Below are 13,338 nucleotides of genomic sequence, written 5' to 3' on the forward strand. Positions count from 1 at the left end.
AAAATTGTCTCTTTGAAACATTTCACATTAAATGTATTAAATAATTCCTTAAGAAAGCAATACATTTTGGTCACCTATTCCCAGATGAACTTTTTAAATGAGGTAGTCATCGACTTATGACCTATGCGTCTTACGACCATTTGACTTACGACTGCTAATGCCTTTCAGAGGCAAATGACCGTTTTCGCCATGACAGCTCCGTATGCCGTGACTCATTCATCTCAATCTCAGTTTATTATCTGCAAAGGTTTCAACTATGTTCAGTTACATTTATTTTACAATTACTGATAAAAAGGCAATTGATCTCGACACAAAAATGAAGGTGATCAAGCAGTATGAGGGAGGAAAGGCGATCGCGTGCAACTTTAAGTTGTCCCCTTGTACGCCATGTACTGCTGCGCTTTGGCTTTGTATCTGGTTAACCTCTGACGCTTCTGCTCTGTGGCTCATGATGCACCGCTTTGTGTTAACCGCCAGGAAGGGGTAAAGAAACCACACGAAACTCCTTTATCTGTTAATGTTTACTATTAACAGGCTGAAATGTTAAAATCGGAAAACACACGAGTGCTCAGACTCTGCGGGTACAATTCCTCCTCTCAGAGTTAACACAATGACCACAGGGATGATGACCACTGATGACGTAACGTAACGTAACACAGACAAAGACAGGATTTGTGAAGCTGTTCAAGGTGTGGCACCCAAGTGAGCAACAGTAATAATGAAAGAAAATTAACAAAAATGATAGAAAATCTATACAATGTGCTATGATGATGATGATGATAAAGGATATAAAACAAACAATATGACTTAAGGGACTTATTATACAGTACTACACATGCGGTCAAGTTTGAATACATTTCATATCCAGATCGACTTGCGGCTGGTCTGTCAGAACTGAACGTGGTTGTAAGTCCGCAACTACCTGTATACGACTTCTAGCAAAATTAAATTCTGCCAAAGTCAGGGTGGAGTGATGATACACAAATTCAAAAGGAAAATACGCAAACTATGAGAGCTGAGCACAGTGGCCGGCTTTGACTTTGTGTAAAGTAGGCCAACGCTCCAACGCAGCTCAAGCTGCTATAAAAAACATAGGAGGGCACAACCAAAAGGAAACAAAAAAGAAAACTGTAAATCATAAAGTGTGCGTGGTCTCATTCAAGCCGAGGCATGAAATGTCGCTTAATGTGACAAAGGCCAGAGTGTCAAGGTACACAGCTCATGGGGAGAAGAGCAACGTCTGAAAAGTCAATGGAGGCAGAGCTGTTAGGGTTACATTTGGTTAATTTAGAATAGCACAAGTTTAATTACACCTTTCTTACTTTTTTTTAATCTTTAAAGTGCTTGAAAATTGTTATGGTAACAAAATAAATATGTAGTAATCGCAATGGAGAGAGAAACTGAATTTCAACAGGCTTCACTCCCTCTTCCCAAAGAAATCTTACCAAGGTGTGTTGTTCAAAAACGGTACAAATACCCCAGCGGACCATCCGTGGTCATCTGACCTTGGCTACAACTAAACTCACGGCTTCTCTCCGTTGTGGTTGCCGTGTAATTTTTAAATTGCCTTCACTTTTTGAATTCCCCTCGTAGCAGAAGATGGAAAGAAACAACGTTTTGTGGAATAAGAAACTACTTATGACTTGTGCACTTTCACAAAAAGATGTTCATTAGTTTCAGACGCTCTAAGCAGTAGTATAGCCAAAGCAGTGAAGCTTCACGACTTGCCAAATATACAAATGCTCATCAGGTAAAATAAGGCCATAGTGGAAGGATGCCTTATTAGGTCACCTTGAAAATGTTTGGATTCAAAGCTTAAGTCACAGCAAAACAAAGGTGACACTTAGTCACTTCTCTGTGCACTCCCTGAAGTAGCAGCAGATAGGGCCAGTGGCATGCTATGGAATATTCGATGGAAGTCTATGGAATAAGCTTCTCCACTGTGTCCTGACTGATCAAACAGCTGCAGATGACCACCCAAGATCTACCTTTCATTAAGTAACCACATAAAAGAAGGACTAGTGGCTTGTTTCTGATCGGCCACCTTTACTACTCCTGACAATTTTGGCAGACATACAATTCGTGACGGCCATGCTGCCCACACAGGAGTAAGGAGACTTGTTAGAGGCCCTCTGCTCACACTCCCTGCCTAACGGCAGTGGTCCCAGCTGTCCTGGAGTGCAGGTGCTGCCTTGGCCTACCTTGTCCCTCTGAACTTAACCTAGATGGTAGCCTTATGGATTCCCATACTGTAACATCTAGAGACGTGACCACAGCCTGCTAGTGGCCAGGAACTTCATCGTGTCCTTCTGCGGGAATGGGGTAACACCCCACAATTGCATGTTCAGAGGGCTCATTGACAACGGGGGCACCAAGAGTCTTAGTGGCAAGACTCGGCCATGCTAGACGGATTAGAACATTCATCCCAACAAGCTCCTCCATCCCGTTCACTGAGAATGTATAAAATGACACCAATTTGAGATTCTGAGAGTCCCTTAATCCTTCTCTCCAACACACCACTTGGAAATTTATTCCAGGTGTCTACGGTTCTTTGCGTAAAGAAAAAACTTTCTAGCGTTTGTGCAGAATCTGTCCTTAACAAGTTTCCAACCACGTCCCCATGTTTTTGCTGCAGTATTTATATTAAAGTCACACCCTGGATCCACTTTACTAAGTCCTTTTGAAATTTCAAACACTTCAGTCTCGCCTCCTCCTAATCTCCATTTGCCTAAACTAAAAACGTTCATCTCCTTCAATCTCTCCTCATAGCTCTTACACTACAATAGTGGAATCAGCCCAGTCGCTCCCCTCTGGACGTTCTCTAGTGCTGCCTTGTCTGTTTGGTACTTCAGGTGACATCTCACCAGTGTGTTAAGTAACTTAAGCATTACCTCCATACAACAGGGCGCTACATAACCTAACATTCTTGATGGCTTCTGACCACTGTCTGACAGTTGATAGTCCAGTCCAGTCCACTAACTCCTAAATCCTTCTTATAAGGTGGACGTTCGAGTTTTAGACCTTCCATTGTGCATTCAAAGCTAACATTATTACTCCCTACATGTAACGGTTTACATTTACTGACATTAAATCTCATCTGCCCAAGCCTGTGTGCTGTCCAAGTCCCTCTGTAATGACTCAAGTGTGCCAATCCACCAGCACACTTGACCAGCTGGCTCATCAATTCTTAGGCCAGGGCCTGTTTCAGCAACATCACATATCAGGCAAGAACTGTCAGGTAAAGACGCCTTGAAAGCACACCTTAAAAGTGGACAGTAATTATGGATGTGCCAGCAATTGTTAGTTAGACAAAGCCTTTAAAGTATATGAATACACACAAACATCTTTTAGCATACAGCTGATAGCATGTTAATCTAAGATGAACAGGTCCATATACAGACATCTGATCATCATGTCTGAGGTTACACCAAGACATACATGATGCTTCACTCCAAATTCAGAGGCGACGTTGCGGTCTTCAGACAACAATGAGCTCATCCTACTGCTTTACACAAAAAACAATACAACTGAAAAGCTTAACAAGTTAAAAGTAGGACAAAAAAAAGGTTTTGTGCTACAGAAGCCATCTTGCACCGACAGGCAGTCTGTTGCTGAGCCCACACACAGATGTAAAGTGGGCCTCAGCCTGTTCTGCAGTGTCTGCTTGGTTCTCCAGGTTGACTTTCTTGCTTGAGGGATTCACCACCATGGCTACTCGCTTAAACATACAGCTTTTCAAATGCACAACACAAAACAAAAACGACCTGTGTTGATATCTGCAACAAAATGTTTGTTCTTTTATGCTTTAAATTTGAGAAACGGAAAGCCAGTGGCCTAAGATACTGACAGTGCACCTTCATGGCCTCTCCTTTCACTTGTGTTTGTCGCTGTTTTGGGGGGTTTTCATGGCATTATCTCCTGGCATTATGCATGCAGCTCACCCTTGCTCCAGCGCCATGCTCATCCTTACCTGTCATGCAGGAACCCACACTACCACTTCAGTGCAATGTGATCCTATCTGCTGTCACTCCCCTGCCAAGATACAGAAGACCCAATTGCTAGCAAGGGGAGAGTAATGCAAGAATACTAAAAATAATTTGCATATACATCACCTTTTCAAGCCTCAGCTCTTCTAATAATACCGAGACTGTCATCATAATAGCATGGCAGCATATTGCATTGTTGGCTGAATTCGAAGAAAGTGAAAGGCATCTTTGGAACGGGTTCTGCCACGTCAGTGTGTATTACGCGTACCGCATGGGTGGCAGTGGCGGCAACAGAGCTCATCTCGCTAGGTGTGCAAATATGGTGACATCCGGCTGGCCATACAATCAGCCCAGTGAATACCAGGCAAGTTTAGAGTTCACTTTGTGGGAATAAAGCCAGCAGTTCAGCGAGTTCATCAGGTCCTGCTATCCTGGACTAACTCGGCCTTGTTGCACACATGAATACAGGCCACATAAATGATTTGCGTTTCAGAGGTTCTGCCAATATAAGCAAACTTATTTTTTCTTTTCTTCTTTCTTTTCTCTCTCTACAACAGATGTGGCTCAACCGGCAACAACCATCACTTAGGAGAGCCTCTAAAGAAAGACGGTTGCTCTCAACATCACAGAAAGCAACGTAAGAGAACGCCATCAAGTCAATGACAACTTAAAGTGTTTTACTTTGAATGCTAAATGACAATCTCAGGGCCTATTAGCTGAGCTGAAAATGACGCCTGAAATGAGAAGGCAAGATGGACCAATTGTTGCTTTTGGGTATTTAAAGATCATGAGTAAAATAATATCACCAGGTTCAGATGAGAAGGCAGAATGTCGGTGAGAGTACCAGACCTTGCCAGTATGAAGTACGCCAAGAGCACAGTACTGGGGTGTGCCCTCCAGAGGTTAGAGATGGAGAACGCAGAACAAGAGCGACTCTTATGCTACACCCCCTCTGACAGGACATGATGTCATGCGGTGTCAGGAAGGTGATAATGCACACCCTAAGTGCCGAATCACATGTGTTGTGGTGGTGTAAACATCCAGTTGATCACCACGAGTCTGAATATCAAAGCTTCTGTACAGGTCATGGGCAGCCCACGTGGGACAGCATCTTACTAACACCAAGGGGGCTACCCAGATTAGCAGGCAGCTTACAGAAAAGACTGAATGAAATAGAGAATTACTGCAAAATCTGTGAAGAGGCTTACAGTAAGCATGTCACAAAAATGTCACCTTATTAGGGGGGATCAAGCGGTCATTTACTACATTCGTTAGAAACTGAACTTTATATTTCTTTATAAGAACTGAACTACATTTACTGGTCATAAAGAGGAGGCAGCTTTAATTTTCTAATTCTAATTTTCTAATTTGTTGCAATATCCAGGGGCCATTGAGCCAAGGGTCTTAAGTATGCCATTGAGATCTGTGAGGGTTATTCCAAACACAATATTTTATTTAAAATGGATATTTGATGAAGCTACACAAACCAGCTGACTGGGTGACCCTGACAGGGAGATGAGAACACACATGTAGCAGATGACACAGGCAGGCTATTTAGGCAGTGCTGATGTGCCCTGTTTGGTGATGATCAATATATGGCCTGGGGTCACTGTCAGCTATGGAGAGGTTTCCCAAACTGATGATGCTTTGCAAGTAACCTCTGCAGTACTTTTGTGCTATTTTCTATTCATGCTGTGACAGCAAAAATTTGTACCCATTTTTGGAGCTTGCATGCTCATATGCTGGGAACCTTGAACTGTAAAGAAAGCATAAAAGTCGGACACCTGCACTGAACATCAGGGCTAACCTTTGGGCATATGCAAGATGTTGCTCCTGCCTGTGCTGAGAACAAAATGCCTTTGAGCACTTTCTCTCAAAGTTGGACAAGCACAGATTGTAGGAGACCTTGACCACATCACGGCTCTCCTTCGACTATTATACTATTGTGAGTGTTAAGCCAATATTAAAGAGAAGCAAAGTATAATCTTCTTTTAGTGTTACTGATTCTTTCTTGCTTTTTGAATCACTGGTTTAGCTGCAATCTCAACCGACCTATTCAAGGAGTGTGCAAAAGTTTGGGCACCGTTGATGAAAATGTCTGTTACTCTGAATAGTTAAGTGAGCACAGAGCATCACCAAAAGGCATAAAAGTTAAAGGTGACAGATTTTTTTTGTATATTTTAAGCGAGATTACATTTTTGTTTCCATTACTCACAGGTACAAAATACCAAATAAATGAAAAGGGTCAGAAGCAAACGTTTGGGTACCTGACATAATCAGTACTTAATAAGACCCAACTCTGGCGAGTATCACAGCTTGTAAACGCTTTTTGTAGCCAGCTAAAGAGTCTTTCAGTTCTTACTTGCTGTATTTATCCTTGCAAACAGCTTCTAATTATGCAACATGTTTGTGCTGTCTTGCAAGCACTGCTCTTTTGAGATCTATCCATAGATTTTGAATGATGTTTAGGTCAGGAGACTATGAGGGCCATGGCTATTGCCTGGTTGTCGCTCCTTGCACCACTTTTGGTAGGTATTAACTGCTGCATACTGGGAACACCCCACAAGACCTGACATTTAGCAAACACAATTTGTCCCTTGTCAAAGTCACTCAGGTCCTTATGCTGAACATTTTTCCTGCCTTAAACCTATCACCTTCAAGAACTGACTATTCACTTACTACCTAAAATATCCCACCTCTTGACAGGTGCCACTGTGATGAGATCATCCGTGTTATTTACTTCACCTGCCAGTGATTTTAATGGTGTGGTTCATGAGCATATGTACTCAGTATTTACAGTACATAACACTAAAACCATCCTCACGGCTACATTATCTGCAAGTCACACACGTGCAAGTAGGAGGAAGCTGAGTGGACCAAGCGAAAGAAAGGGTGTGCTAAACCTACTTCTGTTATCTCTGCAGGCCGAATATGGGAAAACCTACCTGATTTATCATCAACAACATCACTTCCGGTTCCAGCGCCACAACAGACATCACTTCTGGTTCCAGCCACAGATGATGTCACTTCTGGTTTTGGCCTTTAAAGCCGCCATCATATCACTGCTTGGACAGTTCAGTTTTGGAACTCAATGAGAACACATCTCATTGTATTTCTATACCCTTTTGCAGCCAGGGACAATATACAGGTGGTTGCCCCAAACCTTTATCGCGTGTTGAGACTGATTCTTTCACAATGGCATAGTCGGCAGGATAATGGCCTCCTTTTGGAACCGGAAGCCAAATCAGGACAAAGTCTCAACATACGCTCGTCCCAATCAACTGAAGAACAGTCAAGTAGGAGAGTACCATTCCTGCGTTTCCGAGCTGGGGTCGGACGTTGTGTGTACGGGGAATCTGGAGTATATTCCGACCCAGAAACCTTTAGGGAAAACCTGGAACTGTAGGCAGAGGACCCACAGGCAAGGGCCGGCTTCAGAAGGGAACACAGTGGAAACTTATTATGGGCTTCCGAGAATGGGGACAGAGCCCAAAAGCCCCAAAAAGGTAAAAACCTTTGAGAAAGGTGGGGGTGCCTCAGGTTGGCAGGCAAGGGAAATAATGACCTGGGAATTTAACCCAGAAAAATCCTTCCAGGAACAGGCCTTTATCCTTTGGCACAAAGTCGGGTGTTGGCTAAGGCTAAACAAATAAAATGCCTGACGAATAGTCAAACAGATATCCTGTGCATTATTTATAAAGGCTCTACCACCTAAACCTGCCCAGCTGAACTGGGGACAGCCTTATTCTAACACAATCTCTCTGCTAGGGATCATTAAAACCCTTAAGATGGAAACCTACTTAATTAATTAATTAATTAATTTATTACATTTTATATAGCGCTTTTTTCAAGGCACTCAAAGCGCTTTACATACAAGGGGGGGGATCTCCTCAACCACCACCAGTGTGCAGCATCCACCTGGATGATGCGACGGCAGCCATAGTGCGCCAGAACGCCCACCACACACCAGCTTACTGGTGGAGAAGAGACAGAGTGATGGGAGGGTGATACTTGGGAGATCCAGAATGGTATCCCTGTGAACCCAGACGGAGTTGTGTCCCTGATTATTCAGAGTCTGACTCTTACATTGTGGAACATGCTTTGTTGAACTCGGATGCATGGCGGAGGGTTCCACAAAGTAACAAAGGGGTTCTGCCTAGAAACACAGGGGTCGGGGTCAGTGTGCTCTTGCTAATCTTCTGGCGTTTTCGCATTAGAGAGAAGCGCTAGTCAATGGCCACAAAGTAGCGTCTTTATTTGATTCTGGCAGTAACATTTCCATTGTTGCTCGCCATCTAGTGTTGCAGTTACAATGGGTAAAAGTAAGGTCCAGTCTAACCTGTATTCACAGTGACGTCCGATCTTACAGGTCCACCATCTGTTACATTTGTCATGACAGCATCTTAAAAAAATGGTCGTGGGGGTACTTGAGAATCCTCCATTTCCCGTGATAATGGGTAGAGATTGGTCCGACAACAACCATAGTATAACACTCACTAATCTAGTTCTTGTCATGGACGCCAATTCCACGTCCTCAGTTACCTCCATGCCGTGTTCACAGCCGGAAGAGGGGCAGAATTTGGCCTCTAACAATGACATGGAAATGGCCGGGCCGTCGCAATGCAGCATGTCATCTCCAAGCGCTGCTCCGGCTTGGACTGAAACCACACCCCTTGAGGTCGAATTTGATCCTCTCAGCCGTCTGCTGTTTCAGTTTAGACAGACCCCGGCTTCAATTAAAAGGGAGCAATGGAACGATGAGTGCCTATAATTAATAAAAAAAATGCAGTGGTTCTGATAGATGGCCAACGCACATTACATCCCTTGACACATGGTCCCTACTTTATGTTAAATAATGACCTTTTATGTATATCTGGTGGCAGAGCACGAGGGCGAGATACGGCCCCTGTAGCTCATACCAAGGACTTACCAGCAACAGCTCTGTGAACTGGCTCATAACCACCTCCTGGGAGCCCATCCGGGCCCCAAGAAAACATTAGAGCGGATCAAGCTCCGATTTTTTTGGCCCAAGATTAATTAGGAGGTCTGCCGCTTTTGCATGTCCTGTCTGGAATGTCAATTGCGGCAGATTCCCTGGAGGGACTGTTCTCCTCTAGTCCCATTACCCTTAGTTGATGTCCCCTTTGAATGAATCAGGGTCAACCTGATGGGACCCCTAGAGCCCTTGGGCAGGGGTCATAAATATATAATGGTCCTGGTAGATTATGCTACCCAATATCCTGAAGCTGTTCCCTTGCACTCAGCAACTTCAAAGGCTATGGAATGGGAGTTGGTAGGGCTCTCTGCAAGAGTTGGCACCCCTAAAGAAATCCTGACGGATCAAGGGACGCCTTTTACCTCAGAGACGTTCAGGGAGACTGCAAAGTTACTAAAAATAAAACATTTAAAGACCTCGGTATATAATTCTCAAACCAATGGTCTAGTCGAGAGGTTTAATCTGACTCTCAAACAGATGTAACGTAAGGTATTCAGTGAGGATGGATGGAACTGGGATCAGCTCCTCCCCCTCATCCTTTTTACATATCAGGAAGTCCCACAAGCCTCTACGGGGTTCTTACCCTTTGAATTATTATATGGATGACAACCCCAGGGTATTTTGGATGTATTAAAGAAGGGTTGGAAGGAGGAGGCCCTCCCCTCTACAAATATACTTGAATATATCATGCAATTACACAATAGATTTGCTAAAAGTTCACACGGAGAAGGCGCAAGCAGCCCAGGTCCACTGTTACAAACGTGGTACGTCCCTTCGGGAGTTCCGCCCGGGGGATTGAGTCATGGTATCAGTTCCTACCTCTCACTCCAAATTACTGGTGCACTGACAAGGCCCATATGAAATTAAGGACAGGAAGGAAGGGTCTAGTCGATTATTTAGTTATACAACCTAATCGTCGAAGCAGAGAACATATTTATCATGCCAATTTTCTGAAACCGTGGAAGGAATGGGACCCTGATCCCTCCTCCAAACAGCCCTGCTCACTCTTCACTCATGAATTGAGCATTAACTTCAGTGATAATTTGACTCACCTACAGGGACAGGAGCTCGACGCAGTTATCCTGTCTGTCCCAGAGGTAGTGAGTGAGCCCGGACAAACCTTCCAGGATGCATATGACATAGTGGTGAAACTAGGGGTGATAGTCAGAGAACACCCATATCGGCTTCACGAGGCAAAAAAGGCAGAAGTGGAGCTGGTGATCAAACAAATGCTGGACCTAGGTGTGATAGAGGAAAGTTATAGTCCCTGATCCAGTCCTATTGTATTGATCAGAAAACCTGACGGGAGTTGGAGGTTTTGCAATGACTTCCGTCAACTTAACCAAGTGCTGCGAGTCGATGACCTCCTCGAACAGTTAGGACTAGCCAAATTTTTGACTACCTTGGATATGACAAAGGGGTACTGGCAGGTTCCCTTAACCTACTCTGCAAAGGAAAAGACAGCGTTTAGCACCCTTAGCAGACACTGGCAGTATTGTGTTCTTCCATTCGGATTACATGGTGCTCCCGCAACCTTTCAACATCTGGTGGATAAAGTGCTCTGTCCCCATAATTCATATAGTGCTGTCTACCTGGATGATATTGTCATCTATTCCAGCACCTGGAAGGAACACCTACGGCAGGTTAAAGCTGTCACTAGCACTAGACGGTCTTTGTATTCATCTGAAGAAATGCTACTTTGGATTGGTTGAAGTCAAATATTTGGGTTACCTAGTAGGCTGAGGTATACTCAGATTGAAAGAATAAAACTGAAAAAAGCCAACTTTTACAAGCACCATAAATTTATGCCTAATGTCCCATATGTTTGTCTCTTTCTTTTTTTTCCTCCGTGCTGCAAGAACCATCTTTTTCTACATTTACGACGTGTGTACCTGTTGTGTAATAGAAACCACAGCATACAGAAAAGTGTGCACATTGCAACAGGTAGGCTCTGGTAATTCTAGTGTTAAGGGGACCAATGCTGTGTATTCGCACTGAAGAACTCCTTTTGTTTTTTCATCAGTTTATATCGGCTACCTGTTCTCAAATCTCATGATAAGAAACCAAAGAGCAGTAAAACACAGACGTGATTTACTCCCTGCGTACAGAAGGCTATACATGTCATTCCCTATAGCCTATTTATAACCTCATGGTTTAACACAACATGGCTTGTTTGGCATTATTTGAAGGCTATGACAAAGGTCACATACAAATGGAACAAGCAGGAATTATTTCTGCCCATGATGATGACTGATTTATGAGATGACTCATTGTTTTGGAATGATTTTTTTAGGTTGGCACTGACATTAGAAAGATAGAGTGCCTGAAATCTATTTCTATCCAGGTTTTAACAATGGATGACTTTCAGGCAAGACACCTACCAGAGGACACTGGGGGACAGGTCAGGAATATCTCAGTCAAGCTTCAGCTCCATCATGCCCACTGTGCTGGAAGCCATAAAAAAAACTAACAAGTCACCATATTCATTTTTAATATTCTTTGGCTGTACGTGCCAACAACAGAAAAATAAAATTTTCAGCAGTGCTCAGTTTTCCTAATGTAATTGGGGGCATTGGACAGTACAAAAATTGTATTGCAATGAGGGCAGCTAGTGAGAATTAGGCTGCTTTTGATAACCATAAGCAGTTACATTTCATTAATACACAAGTCATCTGCAATGTCAAGATGAGACTGACAGACGTCGTGGCTCGGTGGCCTGGCTCATCCCATAGTTAACTCATTTTGAGAAAAGCAGCGCTGATCAGACAATTTGCTGCATGTGATGGACGACCCATCAGTAAGGTAGCTGGCTGGACCATTATTGCTTCATACGGTCTGGACTACTCCTTGAAGATCAGTCATGTCATTTCATAGGTGTGTTAAGGCTTTCATCAACTCCTCAGAACAGAGGAGAGGCCCTTCAGTGCAGAGAGCAGTGACCCACAAGATTCCAACACTGACTGGATGTGTCAGATGGGAAGCTCTCCTACCAACCAATGAACTTCTGCAGCACTGTGATTGCATATGTATATGGTTCATTAGCATATCCCATATATGGTTGTTTGATGATGGTAACCAGGCAGAGTTCGAGGCGCGTTTGTGTATGAACTTTTACAAATTTGATTGTCATTCTAAAAGGTTAATTGCATAGAAATATGCATAGAGCAGGTTTTTAAATCATATTTTTTTACCCTGTTTAATTGTGTACACATATTTTCATGTTTAGACCAACGCAAGGTTTTATAAATAAGACCCCTGCTCCCCAGCATGCAGCCAACAATTTTACCTTGAGGCTCAATAAAAATTTTAAGTCTCAAACAGGTACATTTTTCAAAAAGTTATGTTTAAGACATTTGAGCTACAGTTAGTCAGAGACACTGCACAACAAGCAACTAACAGCAGGACATGAATTAAAGTCATTGTTACATCAACTGAATCTGCTGTCTATGAAAGTAAAGCTGGGTTTATACTTGACACGACGCACGCTGCAGCAGATACTCCTGCTACACAAGCGTTTTACTGTTTATACTTGCATGCATACTTTATGTTAATCAGGAGGAATCCTGCAGGTGGCAGTGTGAGATATCACAGTGAGAACAGGTTCAGCTTCTCTGTGTTGTGAATTGCCTGGAACACCCATTAAATTCCGATGACACCTTACCACAATATCTCTGAAAAGGATGTTTATTGATTAAATCCATCAATCCAGGGATGTGTCCATTCCAGCAAGCATTGGGCACGAGGCAAAAACAATCAATGGACGGGGCCTCAGCTCATCGCAAGGTGAATACAAGCACACACATACACTGGAGTCATTTTAGTGGTACCAAATCCCAAAATCTGCATATCTTTGGAAGGAAACTGGAGCACAGTTGGAAACCCAGCAGGAAAACATGTAAACTCCAGGCAGGGAATACCAGCGACGTGACTCCCTGCGAGACAGCAGTGCTACCGCTCCGCCACCGTGTCACCCCCATGTGTGTAATAGGTCAGGAGGAAGTCCAAGAAGCTCGTAGCAATTAAAAATTGGGATGAACGTTTACAATGGTCTGTTTTAATGATAAAGTAAACTACGAGGTTAAAGTGGACATTTCGAGATTAAAGGGGGGGGAGATGGCACAAAAGATGGTATGTTAGACTTTTAAAATGCATCATGTCATTACGATCGGGAATATGCGACGCTTGAATATAAAAGCACCACAAATGCATCTGTATGTCGGCATTTTGCTTCACCACATCGAACCATTCATCAAACATCGAAGCGCACACATCAATCCCGTTGGATCCGCATAGCGGCTTTCTGTCTGTCACATGTAGATAGCAAACAGAAACTCTGATGTCACATTCCAACTTTTA

At 43.3% G+C, this 13,338-nt stretch overlaps 1 protein-coding gene across 2 annotated transcripts in view; it reads left to right on the plus strand.

Moving 5' to 3' along the window:
• LOC120516299 (potassium voltage-gated channel subfamily H member 1-like) overlaps positions 1-5,936 on the plus strand; it is a 709,330-nt gene extending 703,394 nt beyond the window's left edge. For both annotated transcript variants that reach the window (XR_005630822.1, XR_005630823.1), the window contains one exon: positions 4,544-5,936. The gene's annotated coding sequence lies outside the window, so the exon portion shown is untranslated. The remainder of the gene's footprint in view (positions 1-4,543) is intronic.
• The last annotated feature ends 7,402 nt before the right edge of the window (positions 5,937-13,338 follow it).

The sequence above is a fragment of the Polypterus senegalus genome, chromosome 16 (assembly GCF_016835505.1).
Source record: "Polypterus senegalus isolate Bchr_013 chromosome 16, ASM1683550v1, whole genome shotgun sequence".
NCBI classification, from domain to species: Eukaryota; Metazoa; Chordata; class Cladistia; order Polypteriformes; family Polypteridae; genus Polypterus; species Polypterus senegalus.